Raw genomic sequence first — 20490 nt, 5'->3', positions numbered from 1 at the left:
AATGGCTGTGATTTCTACTGGTGACAGTCCTAGGTCTGCTAACGTTGCTGTGGTTTGTCACCTATATTCGTAATTAAAGGACACGGCAATTTTCAATTAGAATTCTCATTGAATTTGCTAATTCAATTCTAAACATGGACCCCAGTTTAAGTCAGGTTCAACAAGCCTAAATAAATCCTCATGCCACTCAAATTTACATTTTCATCTTATTTTTCATATTCCTTTTAAAAATAAGGCTGCATAATTCCTTGCCTCCTTTTTTCTTTTCTTTTCTTTTTTTTTTTAATTCTAAAACTTGGAATGAGTTATACTTATGGCTTGGTAATTACCCTAGAGTCTACTGTATGAAACACAAAACACTCACATTCTTGTCTCAACAGATCTCAGCAAACATCATAGATCCAACCTAATTTCCAAATATAAAACATCATTGGTTAAAAATAATTGTATTTTCAAAGTTTCAGTTTTGCAAAGTGGAAAGAGTTCTGGAAGTCAACGGTGCTGATGGTTGCACAACAGTATGAATGTACTCATGCCACTGAACTGGACACTGAAAATGATTAAGATGCTAAATTTGATGTTATCTATACTTCACCACAATTAAAAAAATACAAAATGCAAAATAATTCCTAGGTAAAAGTTAGTGATAGAATAAATATAGGTTTTTTTGTGTGTGTTGCATTGAAAATCTTGATCCCTAAAAAAAATTGTATTTTGACCCATCTTTTTCAGAATCATAAACTCAACAAAATCTTGCCTGTAGGGTGCTGCACCAAATCCCATCCGTTGCTCATTGCAAAGCATTTATGGCTCCTTATAACACATTCCACTCCATTCCCTACTGGGGGTCTTAATTAATGTCCCATTTCCCCCACCTCGAGGGGAAAAACCATTCCACAGAAAACTTTATTCTCTTCTGGACAACCAAAAGCGAATAACCATCATAGCAGCAAAGGTAAGAAAAAAGGAAGAGCGTTTGTTCTTTTCCCGGACTCCATAACTGCACACGAACATATCAAGGAAACTGGAAGTTAAACTGCTACTTTTTACAAGTCGTGGGCATCTCCGGAGAGCAGGCACCGCCAGCCAGCTCATTCACGTTTTTCTCATGCCTTCCTCAAGCTCCTGCCCTTTCAAACATGTATGGAAATGAGGGGGCCCAAAGAGCTCTTAATGCAAATTTCTTTAAATAAGGAGCCTGAAAACCAAAAGGCTGTTGGTGGTTTCAGAAAATACCTTGCAGGAAAATGCTGTGTCCATAGTGAACTGCCGCCGCATGACCCTGGGAAAATTAACTTGTGTGGAGGGAAAAACAAAAGAGTGGCAGCCTAAACAGGACACCTCCGTCAGTCTCCGAGCACAGAACCCTGCAGATACACTGGTGGGGAGGAAGATTTTGAAAGGGGGTTAGGAGGGGTGCTGGTTCTTCTTCAAGGACTTGGGGATCATTCTTTAACAGGAAAATGTCTCTGAACATCATGCTTAATAATTCATTAATAAATGTGTGAAAGGTCTTTGTTGGAGGGATGCAATCCTCCTAACCACCACTGGATCCTGAGAGAGCCGTGTTAATGTGACCAGAAACCAAAGGTCCCACTGGGGGCACCCCACATGGCCCCCACCCAAGGTTCTGCCCCTCCGCTGCCAGGAAGCTACACATGCAGGAAGCCGGCTCCGGGTTTGGCTGGCAGAACTGCTTCTTGCCTACAGTTTTTCCTGCTGTTAGAGGGACTGGACTTTGTCACTACGTGGAATCTGTTGGGAATTTGCCTCAAAACTCTGTGCATTTCCTATCAGCGTATTTTTAAATAAGAAAGGGATGCTCTTTAACCAAGACCTTGGGAATCTAGGAGAAGAGAAACTAGCAGAGGGGTGAAGCACGCCCACTTCCACGGCTTAACCTCTCAGAGCCTCTGCTTCTCACCTGTAAGAGGGGGATGATAGTGCCTGCCTCCCTCGCAGGGTGCTGTGAGGGTTGAGTAAATAGCAACCCAGAGTATACACCCCGCTATATGTAGTTCAGCAGCTATTCAGCCTATGGAAGGTGCCAGTGGATTTTATTATGTCTTTTAACCCAGCCTGAAACACCAGAAAACACACACCTTTCGGGAAAATTATTGATTTTGTGAGCGGGTATTGACTGGTCTGGAAAATAAAGGGTCTTGTCCATTATGAACAGTTGATCATTTTTCCAGAAACCTGCATTGCTACACTTGTCAAAGTGGTAGAAAAAGGAGCTCAAGTGTCACTTTAAAGGGTGGCCTGAAATCCTCCCTCTGGCCTGAAACCACGGGCAACCACTGGCCTGCAATCCCGACACTGCCACACTTGAAGGGGGCTTGGAGAATCCATTCCCAACAATACCCTGGTTGAGCCCAATCCAGAACTCAGCACCCTAACTCCCACCTGAGTTCATCTGCAGCTCCATGGGCCTCCTGTCTCCCTAAGGTGACTCTGATTCCCCTCTTCCCCTGCCACTCAGTGCCTTCCACCTTCCCCTCCCCCCACCACTAAATGCCTTCCACCAGAGGGACCAAGAGCTGAAGATGCAATTTATTTATTTATTTATTTTTGGCCGCACTGCGCGGCATTCAGGATCTTGGTTCCCCCACCAGGGATCGAACCTGTGTCCCCTGTATTGGAAGCGCGGAGTCTTACCACTGGACCACCAGGGAACTCCCTGAAGATGCAGTTTAAACCTATGAGTGGCCTTTGAATTTATAGCCTGTTGAAGGCATCTGAACACAGAAGCTAGAACTTTAAAATAGTAGTCAGAGGATTGAGGCAGAAATGTTTCGCTGTCAGCACACATTTATTATTAAGGTTCCAATAATTCTGCTTACCTCCCTCAGTAGATTTCACTGCTCCGTTAATTTTAGTAAATGTAACCCTAGAAAGTTCTAAATGAAACCCCAGATTCTCTACTCCCAGCAGCTTTTTAAGAACAGCAAACTTCAGAAGGCAAGGTACTGAGCCCAGCCCAGCCTCAACTTTACGTGAGGCACAAGTTCACAAGCAGCCCAACCACAACCCAGTCATCGTCGCACACCTGCCAGCCTCTGAATTCACACAACGAAGTCTACACAGGTGCTTAGGGCGCCACCACTCACATTCATATCTACACACTGTCTCAACAGGGAAACACATCCAGAAGACTCTGCACACGCAAACCCTATATGCACGTATATACACCGTATTCAGCCTACACATGTGCTCACACACACCCTATGTGTGTGTGCGCCCATGCCCACGTGTGCGTGCACACACACATGCTTACTCAGTTCCCTACCTGATTGCTAACGCTCCAAGTCTTGGCTCTGTGACCCTGAACTTCAACCCTCAGGCCTGCTTCTGGCCCTTTACACTTGGCATTTACTCTTGAGCCCTCTGGCACTTGAACGTGGCTGTTTCTAATGGTTTTTAACTCAACTTGCCTCTTCTCATGAGATCTGCAACCCAGATCTGAAACATCCATGTTCTAGCTCAAACCTCTAAAGAATCCAAGTTCTGTCACCTCCCGTTTGGTCAGAGACCAAACCTAGCCAACTCAACCAGCCCAGCGTCAGCGGCCCCTCTTCTTCCACCACCACTTTGTTCACAAAGTTGGAGGGTGGGGCTGAGCGGGGGAGGTGCATGTGACCAGGCAGGACAGTCCCAGAGATGATCAGAACAGGAAACTCGCTCACAAGCCAGTTGCTCAGTTCAGTCAGCCTGGAACTCTACATCTACAAAGTGGCTCTGAGTGATCTCATCACAGGACTGCACAGTTACCCTTTCTGGTACGAGTTCAAAGGTTAGGGATTTGTTCCCCAAAAATAAACTCACTCCCCACACCCCCAAAAAAAAGCCACAGGGAATTGGCCCATCCTTGAATGTCTTGAATTGATTTCAGACACCGAAGTTTGATTGTTTGTTTGTTTCAGAGCCCAGCCTGGCACCCTGACTCTCTCTTGGCATTCCAGCCATCAGCAGCACTCAGGACAGCCAAGCAGAATCTCTCCCAGCCTCCTCAGCTGCCCACTGCAACTACTGACCAGGCAGAGTATGGCTGAACTGGGCACGGTCCTAAAGACACCACTGCCCATCCTTGCCTGACCCTGTTCCCATTTCCCAGCATCAAGATCTGGTTCAGGGCACTGCGCTGAATTGGGGTCTCCAAGAACATAACCAGCTGAAGTTTGGACGCTTTTTCCTCTGTTGTTTTCACATGGTTTTGTTCTGTGAATCTGGACAAGGGGGAGGGCAGAGACAGGGAGGTGATCTTGGATCCTGCACGGAGCACATTCATTTCCAACCATGCCTCTGCTGCCCACTCTTAAACCCACTCCCAGAAGAAAACAGAAACAGGAGCCCAAGTTCTACCAAACAGCCATGGGCACTTCACATGCACACAGATGACTCACCCTCCTCCACACACTATGCAGTCATCTTAAGAGCCCAGGACCTCATTTTAATTGAAACCCATCCATCACTGTAAAAAGCAAAATGGCCTTGGGAAGACCTGTCCAATCCAGCTCCCTTTTCTTGCTCCTGCCTCTGAGGAGGAAGAGGTGTCCTTGCTGTTGAGCAGTAGTGGCTCAGGTGGCAGCTATCACCAGGACAAGTGAATCCCATCCACAAACTGACTTGACCTCTGAGTGAGATGTGGAGACACAGGAGAGGCTCAGAACTGGGTCCATATGATAGAGTAATACTTTTCTGAATAATTAGAAACCACAGTTTATTAACTGAGCTTAGAAATGAAGACAATATTTTATTTTTATTGATCATTGTACAGAATCACATATGATGCTATACATGTGTAGACATATAGATGAATTTCAAATGCCTCTCTATGTTCTGCCTTATTACAAAAAGAATTTGAGGTGGCTAAAAGCTATTACAATACAAAAAATAAACTTTTAAAAAGTCATGGAACAACCCAACTACTGAATAGATAAACAAAATTTGGTATATCTATTAAAATGGAATATTATTCAGCCATAAAAAGAAATGAATTATGGATATATACCAAAACATGGATGAACCTTGAAAGCATTTTGCTAAGTGAAGGAAGTCATGCATAAATGGCCACATATCATATGATTCCATTTATAGGAAATGTCCAGAATAGGAAAATCCACAGAGAGGGTAAGCAGATCAGCAGTCACCAAGGCCTGTGGGGAGGAGACATGGGAAGTGACTGCTTAATGGGTAAGGGGTTTTCTTTTCAGGGTGACAAAAATACTCTGGAATTAGATAGTGGTGGTGGTTGCATAACATTGTGAATGTACTAAAAGCCACTGAGTGGTATGCTTTAAACTGGTTAAAATGGTGAATTTTATGTTACGTGAATTTTACCTCAAAAAAAAAATTTTTTTTAAATAGTACCAAAGCCATGAAGGAAAAACAAAAGGTAAGAGGTTAACACTAAGCCTGGGAGTTGGGGGTAGTGGTTGTTACACAGTGCAAACCATAGTGGCTGGGCTGAGCCACCAATTTAGCCATGATTCCCAGAGAAAACACACCAGGAAACCCAATCGATCAGTTAGGAGATTCCCATATTTCATCAGACAAGAGCAAACCAGTTAGTGAGGAGAAGCACAGTCTCCCAGCACTGGGACACAAGAACACTGCTCCATGGATCCCCAGAGGGCAAGCCCTGTGATGTGGCAGACTGGGTCCTCCCCAGTAGCCCTTCAGCAAATATGACAATGAGTCTCTTGCACAATTTCTGTTAAGGTTTCTCAGTGCAGGTTGAAGGCAAATGCCAGATCGACTTCCAACAAAGCCACACCCATTACTAAACATCCACACAGTTAGTTTCCATCCTTTGGACTGTCAATGTTTGTCAAAGGATTGTCTTACCTTTATCTTCCTTATATTTTAAAATATACGTCTATACTGTGTGTACCTTTATGCCACTTTGAATCCTGCATTAGTAGCACTTGGAGTGTTGATTAAAATACAGGTTCCAGGACCTTAAGCTAAACTAATGCAGATTCAAAGTCTTTGAGGATAAGGTCCATGATTATGAAGTTTAATAAACTCTCCAGATGATTTTTATGGCCAGTAAAGTTTGAGAGTCCACCACTTCAGTTCCTGGGAGCCTGAAGAAGGCCACATTACACAGGCAGCTGGGGCAGCCATGGTGTGTCTCCCTTCTCCTCACCCTCACTCCTAACTCCAGCCCACCAAGGTCTCCAATCCCTGGGTAGACATATGGTCACTTCAGTGAGAAGCGGTCAAGTAGTATCTTCCATGGTCATCTCTCTGCCCTTTCAAAGCCTCCTGCTTTGGGCCAGACACCCAGGAATCCCCAGCAGCTCTGTTCTCAGAGGCGGAAGGATGTTGATGAGGTCATTCGCACCTTAGAGACAAGTTCACAGGAAGCCCTCACCACGGGACTGAGCAAAAGATGCCATGTCTCCTCACTCCCTGACTAGGCCCTTCTACACACAGGAGCGCTGATTCTTACTGCATGTCCAGCCTCTCTCTCCCCAGTTCTAAGCTAAGCTTGTGTCTGTGTTCACAGTTCTGTGCTGGACAGCTCCAACCAGAGGTCTTGGGGCACCTCCAACCCAACAGGCCCCAAACGGGCCTAGATCCCTCCATTACCTTTAAGGAAAGAATCAGTTGAATTTACAGGTCTCTGCAGGTAGGCATTTAATCTGTCCCAGTACTCCTTAAACACCAAAAGGTAAAGGTTTGTATACACAAAATCATTATACTATACATAGGGGATTTAAGGGATCTAGTAAGGGTAATTTTTACTCAGTTGGTTTTTGCTAACTTCAGAAACTAACACACAGTTGATGTGATTCCTCTGCACCTGTTCCTGCTTATAGCACCTCTCACTTGAGAATCAGTATTTCTCCCTTGCTAGATTCTGAATCGAAGGCAAGAGCGTTTTTTTCTTCTGTTCCTATTATTTGCCCATTTTTCTATTGGATGTGTCTTTTCCTTATTGGTTTATTTTCCTTCCATTTTTATTGAGATATAATTGACATACATCACTGTGTAAGTTTAAGGTGTACAGCATAATATTTGACTTACATCATGAAATGATGACCACAATAAGTTTAGGGAACATCCATTATCTCATTTAGATACAAAATTAAAGAAATAGAAAAATATATATATTTTTTCCTTGTGATGAGAACTCTTTTTCTTGTGATGACCCTTTGTGCATGGTTCCCTCATCCACTAAAGAGGACAAATGAGATTGCTCAGGTCGGGTGGAAGTGGCCGAGTATCCTCCCCACCTCCCAGCATCTTGGAAATCTAAAGGATTTTAGTTTGTACCATATAGACAACACGTGCTGGGATCTAAATCCTAATCTTACAAGCAATATTTTTCTCTTCTCACCTCATCTGGCCAGTCCTGTCCCTCTAACCTGATGGAAGCTTACTGAGGGAAATAAAACCCACCACCTCTACATACCCACGGATGCTTAGTTTCCAAGAACTGCCCCAAGAGGACTATTGTTCTGAGAGTTATACAGACACACTTTCAAACCCTGGCTTTGTCACTCACTTGCTATTTAATCCTGAAGTGACCTAACTTTGCTATGCCTCAGTTACTTCATCTGTAAAACCCTATTTTATAGAGTTATTGAGAGAGAGGATTAACTGAGCAAAAATATATCCAGTGCTTGACATTGCAGGCAAAGAAGAAACGCTCAAAACTTTTGGATATTCTGAATATACACCTATTGTCTTGAGTCTTACCTGAAGGGAAAACTTAGTGGTGGTTCTGAAGGATACTGTAAAGTCTTCTGTTCCAAGGGGAAGTATTGACAGCTGAACATATACTACACCCACAGTGTAGGCTAATTTGGCCATTGTCCATCTTCTTTGAAGAAGCTGTTATCATAAGTCCTATTTCCTGGGGGTTTATTTCAGCCAAAATGGAAAAAAATAATGATGTAGGATTTAACATAGGCTAAATAAAACAGGAAGGCTAGCCAGACCTAGGGCCACCTGGCAGTGGAGGGTGGGACCTCTGGCTCAGTCTGCAGCTGCTCTGGGCTCAGGACAAGGCACCATCGCTGATAGGCAATCAGATGCTAGAACTTCCCAGATGCTCCTGGCCGCAGGCTTGGACAGGATTCCTGCTAAACCTCTGCAGATGTTTGAACCAATCCTAACCCGTTTCAGCTATTCTCCTGGGCTCTTTGTCCCCAAGATGGTATGTGGAGAAGAATCCAGGCCAGATTTTACCAGAGCCTTTTTCTCCCCGGGGTCAGAAGAGGGTTTTTCTCTTTTATCCATTTTTCACTTAAAAGTTGATATTCAACTTAACACCATGAAACCTCACTCCCCAGAGCAATAAAAAATAAGACACCCCCAAATCCTATTCAATAGGGTAAATATTGGAATAAGATAAACATCTGAGCTGCCTTAAAAAGACCATTGTATTCAAGCAAACTGCCATTTCCTTACCTTGAGGAAGGCTCTGAATTCAGAAAGCTCTGAGGAAGGGGCCCAGCTGTGGGAAGAGAAGGCTATTATGATAGGCACTGTTTATCCAGCCCCTACTATGTGCCAAGTTCCAATCAAATGCTTTATCCACTGGTTTGTTCATCCTTTTAGCAACCCTGCAGGGTTGGTGTCTCTGTCCTCATTATCCAAAGACCCCACTCTAGGCCCCTTTTCACCAGGACTACGTGCCGCCTCCCTCCCATGCCCCAGTTAGATGGATGGGAGGAGCCGAACACCATCTTGGTTCCAACTTCCTGGCCTTGCAATATGGCCTTAGGCAAGTGGTACCTCCTTTAGCTCCTTCTGTCCATCTCCATCTTAGAATTTTCCACCTTCTTTCTGGGATAATGTGTATATAAAATTAGTGGTTGCTCTTCATTGAGGAACTTACCACATGGTTCTAAACACTCTGATATGCATTATATAATGTAATCCTATAAATGTGATACTATTATTAACCGCATTTTATAGAGGCATGGGAGGTTCAGAAACCTGCGCAACCCACTGACTCAGAACCCAGTGTTCCTAACCAAAATCTAAGCCAGACAACAGACAAGAAGGACAGAAAAGTAGCCTTGCCTTCTTCCAGCCAAAATCTGCACCCATAAGGCTGCTGGCTGACGTTTTCCCAAAGGGCCCGTCTCTGCAGGTGTTGATCAGGCTTCAGTCCAGACTGAGGGAAGCACTTTGAAAGGCTCAAGAGGTTAAAAAGGGCATTTGATCTCAGAAAGAAGTCACTGGAAGTTCCACACGTTTCCTTAGGATGCAAAAAGCCAGAGAAAGCCACACGTAAGAGAGAGAAAGAGAAAGACATCTTCTAATTGATTTGATTCAGGGCAACATGAAGGTGTGCCACTGAAATGCCTGCGTGTTTGTAAGCCCCAGTACAGAGCATACTCTCAAAGGGCCCACTGGGATGTGAGTTTTCTCTACAAACAGAGAGGCTGAGGATGTTGGCATGGAAGGTCGCAGGTCTGGGGGGTTGGGTGCTGGGTTTTGTTTGTTCTAGTTGCTTTTTAAGTTTCTCCTGAAGCTTGTGTTTCTAGATGACTATCTCCTGAGCAGTCAAGCAAATGGACAAACACATTAGGGCAAAAACAAACATTTACACAGGCAGGGAAGTCGTTTCTCTCAAGTCCCCTAATTCACAAGACTGTATCCATTTAGGGATTAAAACAAGCTGGCTTTTTTTTTCTTTCCCCTGAAGAGAGTAGATTCCTTCCAGAATTCCCATACTCTAGAGAGCAAGAGCAAACTTGGATAACAAGATTCCTTCTTCTCTTTCCACAAATGAAAACCCAGTCCAGACGAGCAGTGCACACCGTGACTCTTCACAGCCTCACGCCGTGACAGCAAACGAATTGCCACAATTAGCTTCTTCTCTTCCTTTTAGACCATGTCCTTGAATTCCAGAAAGCTGGTATAGGGAGCCAACCATATATATAATTTCTTTTAAATTGACCTAGCTGGGCTCTAGCCAGTCATCTCCCTGGGAAATTAATTATTCCTTCTTCTCTTAAATCCATACAGCCCATGTAGATCTAAAATTATAGAAAGTACAGGCTGAAAGGCCCCTGGGGGATCATCTACCCGAGTGTTTTCCAAACTGAACCATGAAGGGGTCAGGAAGTCAACATTAAGGGTTATGACTGGCATTTTTTAAAGATAGAAAAACAGAGAATTTCACGTAGAAAGAGTAATTACTGTTCTATAAAATTTTGTTATTCAGTTATATATGTAGTCCTGAGGGTCATGACGTAAAATTGTGGACACTTCTTACTGTGGGTCCTGGTCTAAAAAGTTGGAAAACAGTTGACCAACCCTCTGGTTTTACAGATGGAGAAAGTGAGACCCAAGAGGGACAATGACGTATCCAGGGTTCTATGGCCAATCAGTGGGGAGCCAGCTCTTTTTCACCCCCTTCCTAACACGCCGACCCCCCCTAGCTCCCCAACACTGGTTAGCACACAAATCAGCATATGCTGAGTCCTGCCTGGCCTTGTGTGTATCAGCATATAGTTCCCCTCAAAAAGCAGACCCCCTTGGAGACCCGGTGACACCCAGTCTTTTGTCACCCACAGCATTGGGCACAGTGCAGAGCTCATGGCAGGCGTTGAATGTTCACTTGGTGAATCACTGAGGTGGGCCAAGGAGAGCTCAGGAAGGAGAAAAGGCATGAAAATGCCCAAGAAAGGAGAAGAGCTCCAGGGGAGGGCCGCCATGTTTGTGAGTTCCTAAACACCAGTGACAATGACAAGGATTCCAACAACGACCATCTACCAGCTTGCTTTGTCCTCCCAGGTACCGGCTGAGCTCTGAGGAGGCCATACCTCATTCACTCCTCACAAGAAGCTGGTGGGATGTTATTACCCAGGACCTGCCTAGGTTTAGGAATTCGGCCAAGGTCATTCAGCTAGCCAGGATTCAACCCCAAGCAATTGGGCTTCAGACTCCCTGCTCTTAACCACTCCACTCCACTCCTCTTCTTGAGAAAGGGCATAGAAGGTCCACGTAATGTTAGCTTTCTAACACCACAGCAATGATTAGGTGCTTAATCAATTTGTTGAAAGACTGACTGAGTGGGTAATGGAAGAAGGACCAGTCTAGTTTGCCCAGAGTCTGAAGACTGAAGCAGAGAATTGCTGGAGCAGAACAGAGCAGGTCTAGCCCAGAGAAACAAGCTGGCACAAGATAAACCTTCTCCCAAAGGGGGAGCAGATGCCCCCGGAACGCAATTGTCAGACCTTCCCATCCCTCCTTCCACCCTCCAGGCGTCAGCCACAACGCCTGCCACTGCCGACAGAACCAAAGGGAGTAACCACGCCCTCAGTCTAGGGGTACAGGTAACCCTAGAGTATGGGTTTATAACCCAGAGAAGAAGTCTGATGGGCCTAGTCCCTAAACCAATGCCCCTCCAAAATTCCTGTTTTAAAAAAAAATTAACGTGAGGTTGAGCTGTGGAAGAGAAAATTAACTCAGCTTTTCATCAGCTTGGACTCCTGGGGTTGTCAAAGGCAGAGTGTCAAGTTAAAACACACAGCTAAAATAAAGAAGAAAAAGAAAAGGCTGTCTCTGGGAGAGAGCCTTTTCTTTCTATTCTTCTCTGTCAAGGAGGCAAAGCTGGTTTGGTTATTCTGTTTGGCTCCCCTGGAGAAATTCTCAATATGATTGGCAAAAAGTCAGGAATAACAAGATAGAGTGGTGATGTAAATGCCTGTGGAAACAGTAGATCCTTTGTGCTGACCTTGTCTAAGTCTCAAAGTGTGAAGAAAAGCTAGGATTTGGGCTTTGATGCAGAGCCCTTGCATGTAAATTTTACAGTATCCTTTCTATCGGAAATGCTTAAAGAGTTTCAGGTATTTACAATCTGTCTCAACATTTGGCTGACTCCTGGCAATTTTCTGCTTTCATTCACATTAACTACTTAAAGAAAAACTCCAGGGCAGCACTTAGAGAAGCACAATGAATTAAAACAAAGGCTAAATCATCAAAGAAACATTGGAGGGTCTGGAATGCAGTCATCGTCTAAGAAAAAAAAAAAAATCAATATTTTTCACAAATACAAAACAATGGCAAGACATTGACAAGGACCCAGAAAGCTGAGAAAACTAGTCCAGGCAAAACTGCATTTGAAACCACAATACTCATCTTGTGAAAACACCCAAAGCTCTGACATTCCGTTGTCCGGTTGTGTTTCCAGTTTAGAATCCCTTTAATTATCACAATAGACACAATCCTTCCTTGTGTCTTAGTCCCTCCAACTGCCGTTTAACTTGAATCATCTTATGTCTTGCACTCAATAGAAAGAAACTCTACATACTTACATCACATAATATCTCAAGCTCCTAGAATCTTTGCCTGGAAGAAGTCTCAAGACTCCTGTTTTATCTTGTGAATTTTATACTCTATACCAATATTATCCATGTTTGTCTTCATACGAAAATGTTCTTTAAGCTATCATCAAGTTAACAAATCCACTAGGAAAATACACTGTGTTTTCCTGTTTCTGAGCGTATCTCCAGCTCACTGGCTTATACACCTCATTAAAAAGCCCAGCTCTGGCCTGTATAACCCGTTAAAAAGTCCATTCTCTATCCATTGTCTTGTTGTACCTGGGGATGCCCCACAGGGTCCTGCTCAGTTTCAAATCCCTTCTTTTCTTTGACACTCCTCAATCCTGAAGGGAACAAGGGTGGGATAAGAAAGGGAATAAAGTTCTGGATAGAGAGATTAATCATAAAGTCAGTAAAGGAACTCTGTTTTAGGGGGACTTGGTTTCACCCTCACCAAACATCAGATCTGCCACTGCCATGATCTTGGACTTCCCAGCCTCCAGAACTATGAGAAATAAATGTCTCCTTTTTTATACGCCATGCAGTCTATGGTATTCTGTTTTAGCAGCCCAAACAAATTAATACAGTGCCCAAGTCCTTAGTTGCAAGGAAGGTCGGACAATGGAAAATCTGACATTTTCAGCTTCTGTAGTAGAAGGTGAGTTCTGCCAGCAAGGAAGTAGATGGGTGGGAGTCTCACAGCCCTCCCACTAGACAGGTAACCAGAAGTATCTGCCACAAAGCCATCAGTCTCATTGGCTCAGTCCTCATGGCAAAACTAGATACAACCACTTCGAATGAACAAGATTCTCAAGGGACCCAAGCAAGTAGCCAGCTCTAGGAACAGTGGTTTCCTCATTTTGTAACATTCCTTCACCCTCTTTCAGTCCCTTCTGACCCGCTACTTCTGTCTCCCTGTGCCCCTTCTCTATGCGCCACTATGGTCACAGTTCCTGGGACAATTAGGGCCCCTTTTCTGGCACAGGATCCAGGCCTAGCTTCATTGGTTCAGCCCTCATTTCAAATCAAGGTCACGAACTCAATGCCTCCAGGTGCATATTTCTATATACACATAATATATTTCCCTACCAGAGAGAAACCAAGGACAGTTCAAGAACAAATAACAATATGGAATCTAAGGGGAAAAAAAAAGGTCATGAAGAACCTAGTGGCAAGATGGAAATAAAGACACAGACATACTAGAGAATGGACTTGAGGATATGGGGAGGGGGAAGGGTAAGCTGTGACAAAGTGAGAGAGTGGCATGGACATATATACACTACCAAACGTAAAATAGCTAGTGGGAAGCAACCGCATAGCACAGGGAAATCAGCTCCGTGCTTTGTAACCACCTAGAGGGGTGGGATAGGGAGGGTGGGAGGGAGGGAGATGCAAGAGGGAAGAGATATGGGAACATACGTATATGTATAACTGATTCACTTTGTTATAAAGCAGAAACTAACACACCATTGTAAAGCAATTATACTCCAATAAAGATGTTAAAAAAAAAAAGAACAAATAACAAATGACACTTAACCTGTTGGGGATTAACAGGGAATGGTGAGGAGTGTGGCAAACTGAAAAATTACACTCCCTTCTAATGGGTACAGTGAAGTGTCAACATACAGGAATACAGACACAGGATTGGCAGAAAATCCTATTTTTCTACAGAAGTCAGAAATCAAGATTTTTTTCCCATAACAATATGGAAATGTTGTCTCCGTCTTTTCTTTTAAACAATATGCAAGCCAAACACAATATGCACATCTCAGCTCAGGCCCCCACCAAAACATATCCCTCTCCCTAGTGGACTTGCTAGGTCTAGCAAGGCCATCTCCTCACCTCCTGGCTTTTCTTGACTACTGACCCTCCCCATGATGCAGTTCTTCATTCTTGGACAGCTGCAATCCATATTGTTTCTGGGCATCCGGGGATTCTCCAGACTGCAACACCCCTACTGACAACACATCAGACCTCTTGACCTCACTGTCCCTGCATCATGGCCTCATTTCACATTAGTATTTCTGGGCTGCTTCCCTGCTGAATGCCCAGCTGAGGCCTCTCCCTCTTGACTGCATCCTTCCACTCCACCGTGGCATCAGCTCTTCACCGTCACTAGGACCCCTCTGCACTCAACTCCTCTTCATTCCCCTTGTGCAGCTGTTGGCAGTGCAGACCACATGAGCAACTTGTTCTCTGTCTCCTGTAACAGTCTGCTGGGTCGGAAGGCAAGGCCCTCGTCCTGGATCCCCTCACCTGGTTCTGGTTCTCTAGTTCTGATCCTGGGGCTGGGTATGTCGCTGGATATCACTGGGCACCATGAACTTGGTCCATTATTAATCCATCCCATCTCACTTCCACTGAGCCTTCTACTACTGTCCCACGGTGGCTCCTCTAAGTCCCAGGCTACACAGCGTCCCCACTGTCAGCAGACAATGAGGATGAAGATGGCAATGATATGCAGGGGGCCGTCTATCGAGAGCCTGCATGTTTCGGGCACTTTGTAGTATTTCACTGAGTCAGCTCTTCCAAATAGATATCCCATTTATAGAGGCGGTAACTGACGTATCACTGGAAATACATAGATTGCTCAAAATCGGATGGCTAGTGTCCCAGACAAGGAACACATCTATGCCTACTTGGCTCCAAAGTCTCACATTTTACCCTCTAACCCACTGAACTGGTTCTGCCAGTCTCCTGCTCTCTCCCTGGATTCTCTCTCAGCCCCCCATGCTTTCTCTCCTCCCCTGTATCTCAGGAGGAACGGTGTCTCCTTTCTGGGGCTAATAGCCACACTCTGCCCATCATTGCCTCCTCTTTACTTGCTTCCCATCTTCTCATGGTTCTTGATTCTTTTTCAATTTCTCCCTCTCTACTCAACACTTCCCTGAGTCCCTCCCCACTGTCTGCTTCCCTGAGCTCCCTGTCCTGAAAAAGCCGTCACTTTATTTCCATAGCCCTCTCTGTTGTTTCTCCTCCTTTGTCAACATCAATCTAGCTAGTCCCTAAACCAATTCAAGCTAAAGTGTTAATGGATGATATCCCTTCTAAAGACTATATTTGTTTTATTAATGAAACCTCTGAAAATTTACCCACAGAAAGAACGATGTTAGGAGAAGAAAGTTTCAGGGACATGATTTTGAGTTGAGGGATGATAGACGAAATGAGTGGGACCTCGATGCCTCTTGTAATTATGGAAAAAAACAGGGAACCCCTATGCTGGACCACTCATGATCCAAGATTCTTCCCAGGCATGCCCCAGATATTGATCTTCACAACAACCCATTCAAGGAAATTATTAAGAGCCCTGCTTTTCTACTTGGGAAGCTAAGGCTCAGAGAGGTTAAGAAACTTGTGCAAAGTCACACAGCTAGATAGTAATATAGCTGGGATTTAAACCTGGGTCACTTGACTCCACAGCCCCTGATCTTATCATATAGCAAAACAATTTCACTGGGAAGCTAAAACATTGCAAAAGCTAAAACAGGCACACAGGACAGAGCACACCCACACCCCTCTCTCTCTTCTGAGTTCGTCCTCCCCAGGCCACCCTCAGAGGACAAATGATTGCCATTTAAGGACACGACTGGAGTTTGTATTCTCCTCCAGATTTCTATCTCCTCCTTTCCAGATACAAACCCTTCCACATGGTACCTAGTTCTTTAATTACCTGAAGCTGGAAAGATCCACGGGCAGGGGCCCAGGAGAATGTGGCTGGTGTGGTTCAATCTGAGAGGAGACAGAGGCCCTATGGGTTGTGTGGGTTAAAAGGCCCAGGTGAAATATTCCTTCCGAGGTAGTATTTGGACACATTTTAACTAGGCCTAACTCTTACAATCCTACTTGCTAAAAGGCTGACAAATGACCCCAGGGTTCATTTAGCCCATGTGATAGCTAAAATTACCAGGCCTAGTCAGGAATACTCTGAGAGAGCTTTTTTAATACCCATATAGGAATTCAGCAGAATCTGTTTTCACACAGCCTGAAAAACAGAAAGTCAGAAATGTTCTGAGTTGTCAGTACATGTGTTTCGATACTAAAAAGCAGAAGCAGATCAGACAAGGAGTTGGAGCGTTCCTCTTTCAAGTTCATATGATAACATCTTCAGGTAAGACTGAGGACGCAATCACTGAAATAATTGCTGCTGAGAAGCCTGGGGCTATTAAAACAGAAGAAGAAGAAGAAATAAAACACTTTCAAGTGTACCAGCAAATTTTCAGGGCTGCCTGCTGCCTGGTCTTCCAGCTCAGCTCCAGCGCCTTTGTGTGAAGCTCCTTGTTAAGCAGGGCAACTACCCTAGCAAAGGAATCACGGTCGGAATTCCAGCTTCCACTGAAAGGTTATCAGCAGCTATTGTTTTGATGGCTCTCCGTGTGCAGTGTGTAGGGAGGAAACAGTCCTCTCCTTTATGGCACCAATTCATTAGAACACATTGGCCCCTTTCCCGGGGCTCCTGAATGGTCTGCCATTTATGAAACGCCCTCTCTTCAAACTGTGCAAATCCCAAGTTAAGCATTTGAAGTTCCTGACCCCTTTTTCCTCTTCATTGTTCCCAGCTCTCTCTCTTCCACAATCTACTGAGCTGCCAGGCAGGAAAGACCCCTGTGAACCTAACGGCAGAAGCATCAGTCTTCCCAATCTTCCTCTTCCCCACCCCCACCGCCACCAACCCGGTCTAACTGTTAGAAACAACCCAAAGCTCTTCTCTCTGCTCCCCCGCCCCCTCCCAGCCCGCTCCTGTCCCCATTCCCTTATTAAGGAAACAATGAACCGAACACACCAGGATATTCTGGTGCAGACAGTGATCTCTAGCAATAAATTACTTCCTCACTTAGTGACTTTTATGGGTCAGGGAAACCATATGGCCCATGCAGCCAGCTCCAGGTCAACTCCAGCAAAGTCAATGCTCATATGTCTCATCCTGATCATATTAAAAGACTGTGATGTGCCCAGTTCTAAAGTGTTTCATCACCCCTATTCCCACAACGCGTGCAATTCACTCTCGATGACCAAGCTGCCTTCCTTCCTCTCTCTCTTGTCCCCATTTCGTCTACTGACTCTCAGGCTTGGTTTGTGGTGTCTGGGTCTGCCTTTGCCAGCATCTTTCGGGGACAGCCTAGTGGAGGGGGATATTCCTTAGGGATTTATTGGCCTGACCGATGTACTTTTCCACACCTCTATCCTGCCTTCTCTCCATCTTGGTGACAGAATTACATGGTATATGTTGCCTCTGGCACAAATTTACCAAATTAAGCAGGGAAGGGCTGACCTGGGCCCACTCACCCCTGTTTCCACTTTTGTGCTATGGGGGTCTTGTGGGGGGCACTCCTTCGTGACACAGCATTGAGTAGGACATCACTTCCAAGCCCACCGTCACTCAGAATGCTCTGAGGCCGTGCGTCTCAAAGTGGTGGTGCAGATCTCCACTGGGTGGTAGTAAATGGTATATAGGGATGGGACTTGGTGGGTGGGGGGCATATGAAGACACAGGATAAACCAGCCATTTCCTACTGACCTATCAGGTAGGGAGGGGAGGGCTGGAAGCAATTTAACTGGTAGGTAATTCAAAACATTTTCACGTTAAAATAGGCTTGAATTGACCACAGACTGGAATGCAAAAAAAAAAAAAAACTTCATAAGTTTAGACAAATTGATTTCTCATTGGCAGGAGGCCACTTTGGGCCATTGCCTTCCCCCAGACTCCCACCCTCAGGATAATTTTCCCTCCTCTGTTCCCAGAAGTATTTTGGTGAAAAGTATGAGAACTGTATTAAATAGTGATTCTGAATGCTATTTACAAAAATAATAATAGTTACTAATTACTACTTCCTCTGAGGTAATTTTTCTCCAGTGATATTTTCATTATATTTTGTGGATGGATTAATAATAATAATAATTAACTGCCTGCTATGTGGCTTCTCAAGAAAGGTATTATTATTCCACTTTACATTTTACAGATGAGTAAATTGAGATTCAGAGAAATTAAGTGTTTTGCCCAAAGTCTTTTCATTAGCTTCATTAGAAAAAGCAGGATATGAACCAGTTCTATCTGACCCCCAAAACTACTTCTTGCTGCAGTTGAAAAGAAAACAAACTTTAAAAAAAAAAGAAGGACCCTTGAATATCCAAAAAGTTCAGTACTAGAAACTGCAATCTACCATTTACTGGGCAGTGGCCATGTGCCAGACATTATTCTAAGCATTTTACATATCTCATTTCATCACAACAACTTTGGGAAGTAGCAACAAGTATTATATCCGTTGCACAGATGAGGAAACTGAGGCAGAATGTTACATATCATGAGGAAAGGAACCATATCTGTCTTGTTCCCTCTTTTATCACAGCATTATCCTGGCATATAGTGGGCAATTGTTGAGTGAATTATTTGTATGTTGTAGTCACAAAATACCTAATACCATATTGTCTGTCTTGCTCATAATATGATTCCTAGTATCTAGCATAGTTTTGGCACATAGTTTACATTAGCTGAATAAATAAACTAGATCTTATATTCATATAAGATTTAATTTACTATTAATATATTCAATGTGTGGTATCAACCTGTTTAGCATTCATCACATATGTAAGGAGATATAGTAATCAGGACTTTTGGGTTGCAAATGACAGAAACTGAGCACAAACTAACTTAAGATTAAAGAAAAAGAAGGGTGAAGAAAGGACAGAAGCAAGAAATGGACGCATGTAACTATAAAGTACTGAGGTGGACTTCAGGTAGGACTGTATCCAGGACCAACAATAGCATCAAGACCATTTAAATGCACTTATCATTTAAATGTTCCTTTCATAGACTCTTCCATATGGTGGCAAGATGCTCTAGGTTATATCCTTCTTACAGCTAATACTCACAGAGAAAAGTCCCTCTTTCTGTTTAGTTATAGTACAAGTACCAGGAAGAACTCAGATTATACCAGCTGGAGTCACAAGTCCATCCCTGAACTGATCATGAAGCAAGGGGAATGGGTGCTCTGATTAGAGGGGCCTGGTTATACGCCCTTTTCTGGAAGGAAGAGAAGTCACTTTTCTTCCCAAACTACACGGAATAGGTTCTCTCTGAAAAACAAGTTTTGATTGTCAGATGAAGCACGGAAGGGAATCCCTGTTGGGCAAAAGCTCTGGCTGTCACAGTTCACTAGCAAGAAAAGGTCCGACTTCCTTTCATGGGATCTGAGGCCCCAGGAGTGAGACTCTTGAATCTACAGATTTCTTCCCATTACCCTCCTTCAGCCTGGGTCTGGGCTTCCAGGGGATGCAACCCTGAGTACTAAAGTACCTTTAGGCAAGCCCCTTTCTAGTCCCCTCCCAGCCCTAGACCTGCCCCCACCGACTCCCAAACAGAGCTCTTCCCTTAGTGTGCAATGCTGGTGTGTAATGCAATTGTACATTGGGGGAGGGGTGCCATCCTTCCAGCCCCTGGAGACCAGACCCTCCAACTCATGAGCTCATCTGTCCTACTCATGTCTGCACTCCATTCCCCGGCTTTCTGCTCTGGGTGCATACTGTCCCCTACCCCAATGCCATTTCTCAGCCCTTTATAATGGGCCTTCTGCTGCTACACGCCAAGTGTAAATCTAAGCGTGCAAGCACGTCAATCATGGTCTGGCAATGGGGATGAAAGATGAACTCAATTCTCACTCATCATCACAAAATTGGTAATGTGTGCAGAGAAGTCAGGCCCATTTATGAGAGTCTATGATCTGTAACAGACTAAATGTCACATTTCCAAGTGCTCCTGCACAGCCGCCAAGAGGGGAGAAGAGTCCATGTCAGCACCGGGTTCTCTTCCCCGTGCATGGATTCTGACAACCACAGTAACAGTACTTCAATTGCACAACTTTTAAATGGGGAAAAGCAGGGCTTAATTTTACATTCAGTAGTGCAAGAAACTTCAAAGTTACTTCAAATCTCTGATGCAATCTCTTGACAAAGAAACTGCTTATCAGGGTTTACAATCTTGGCCCAGAGAGTTCAAAAGGATGGTACAGAGCATTCTATCCAGTGGTTGCAAACTGGCAGCCCCTCAGCTGATTATGATTCACAGACATGTTTTGTTGGGTTCTGGTAGTGCTTACACATAAGGAAACTTTACCTTTTAAAAATCCAGAGTCCTCACTTATCTTGAAATTCAAAAGATCAGACAAATTAGGTGCATAATCCATCACGGTAGCCATCAGCT

At 44.3% G+C, this 20490-nt stretch overlaps 1 protein-coding gene and 1 long non-coding RNA gene across 3 annotated transcripts in view; one reads left to right on the top strand and one right to left on the bottom strand.

Moving 5' to 3' along the window:
• The window catches only part of LOC309662762 (uncharacterized protein), a 254989-nt gene that overhangs the window by 64149 nt on the left and 170350 nt on the right, over nucleotides 1–20490 (bottom strand). The window lies entirely within an intron of this gene.
• Nucleotides 1–20490, top strand: part of LOC309662764 — a 75877-nt gene that overhangs the window by 37096 nt on the left and 18291 nt on the right. Inside the window, exon 4 of one of the 2 annotated variants that reach the window (XR_014264932.1) lies at nucleotides 6515–6637. This is a non-coding gene — a long non-coding RNA (uncharacterized lncRNA). Of the gene's footprint in view, nucleotides 1–6514; nucleotides 6662–20490 lie in introns of those variants that run through there. The other variant, XR_014264933.1, reaches the window with a different exon arrangement.

Source organism: Balaenoptera physalus, assembly GCF_965194825.1.
Source record: "Balaenoptera physalus genome assembly, chromosome: 6".
Taxonomy (NCBI): Eukaryota; Metazoa; Chordata; class Mammalia; order Artiodactyla; family Balaenopteridae; genus Balaenoptera; species Balaenoptera physalus.
Note: the sequence above shows the minus strand (reverse complement) of the source record. Positions and strands in the feature narration are given on the sequence as shown.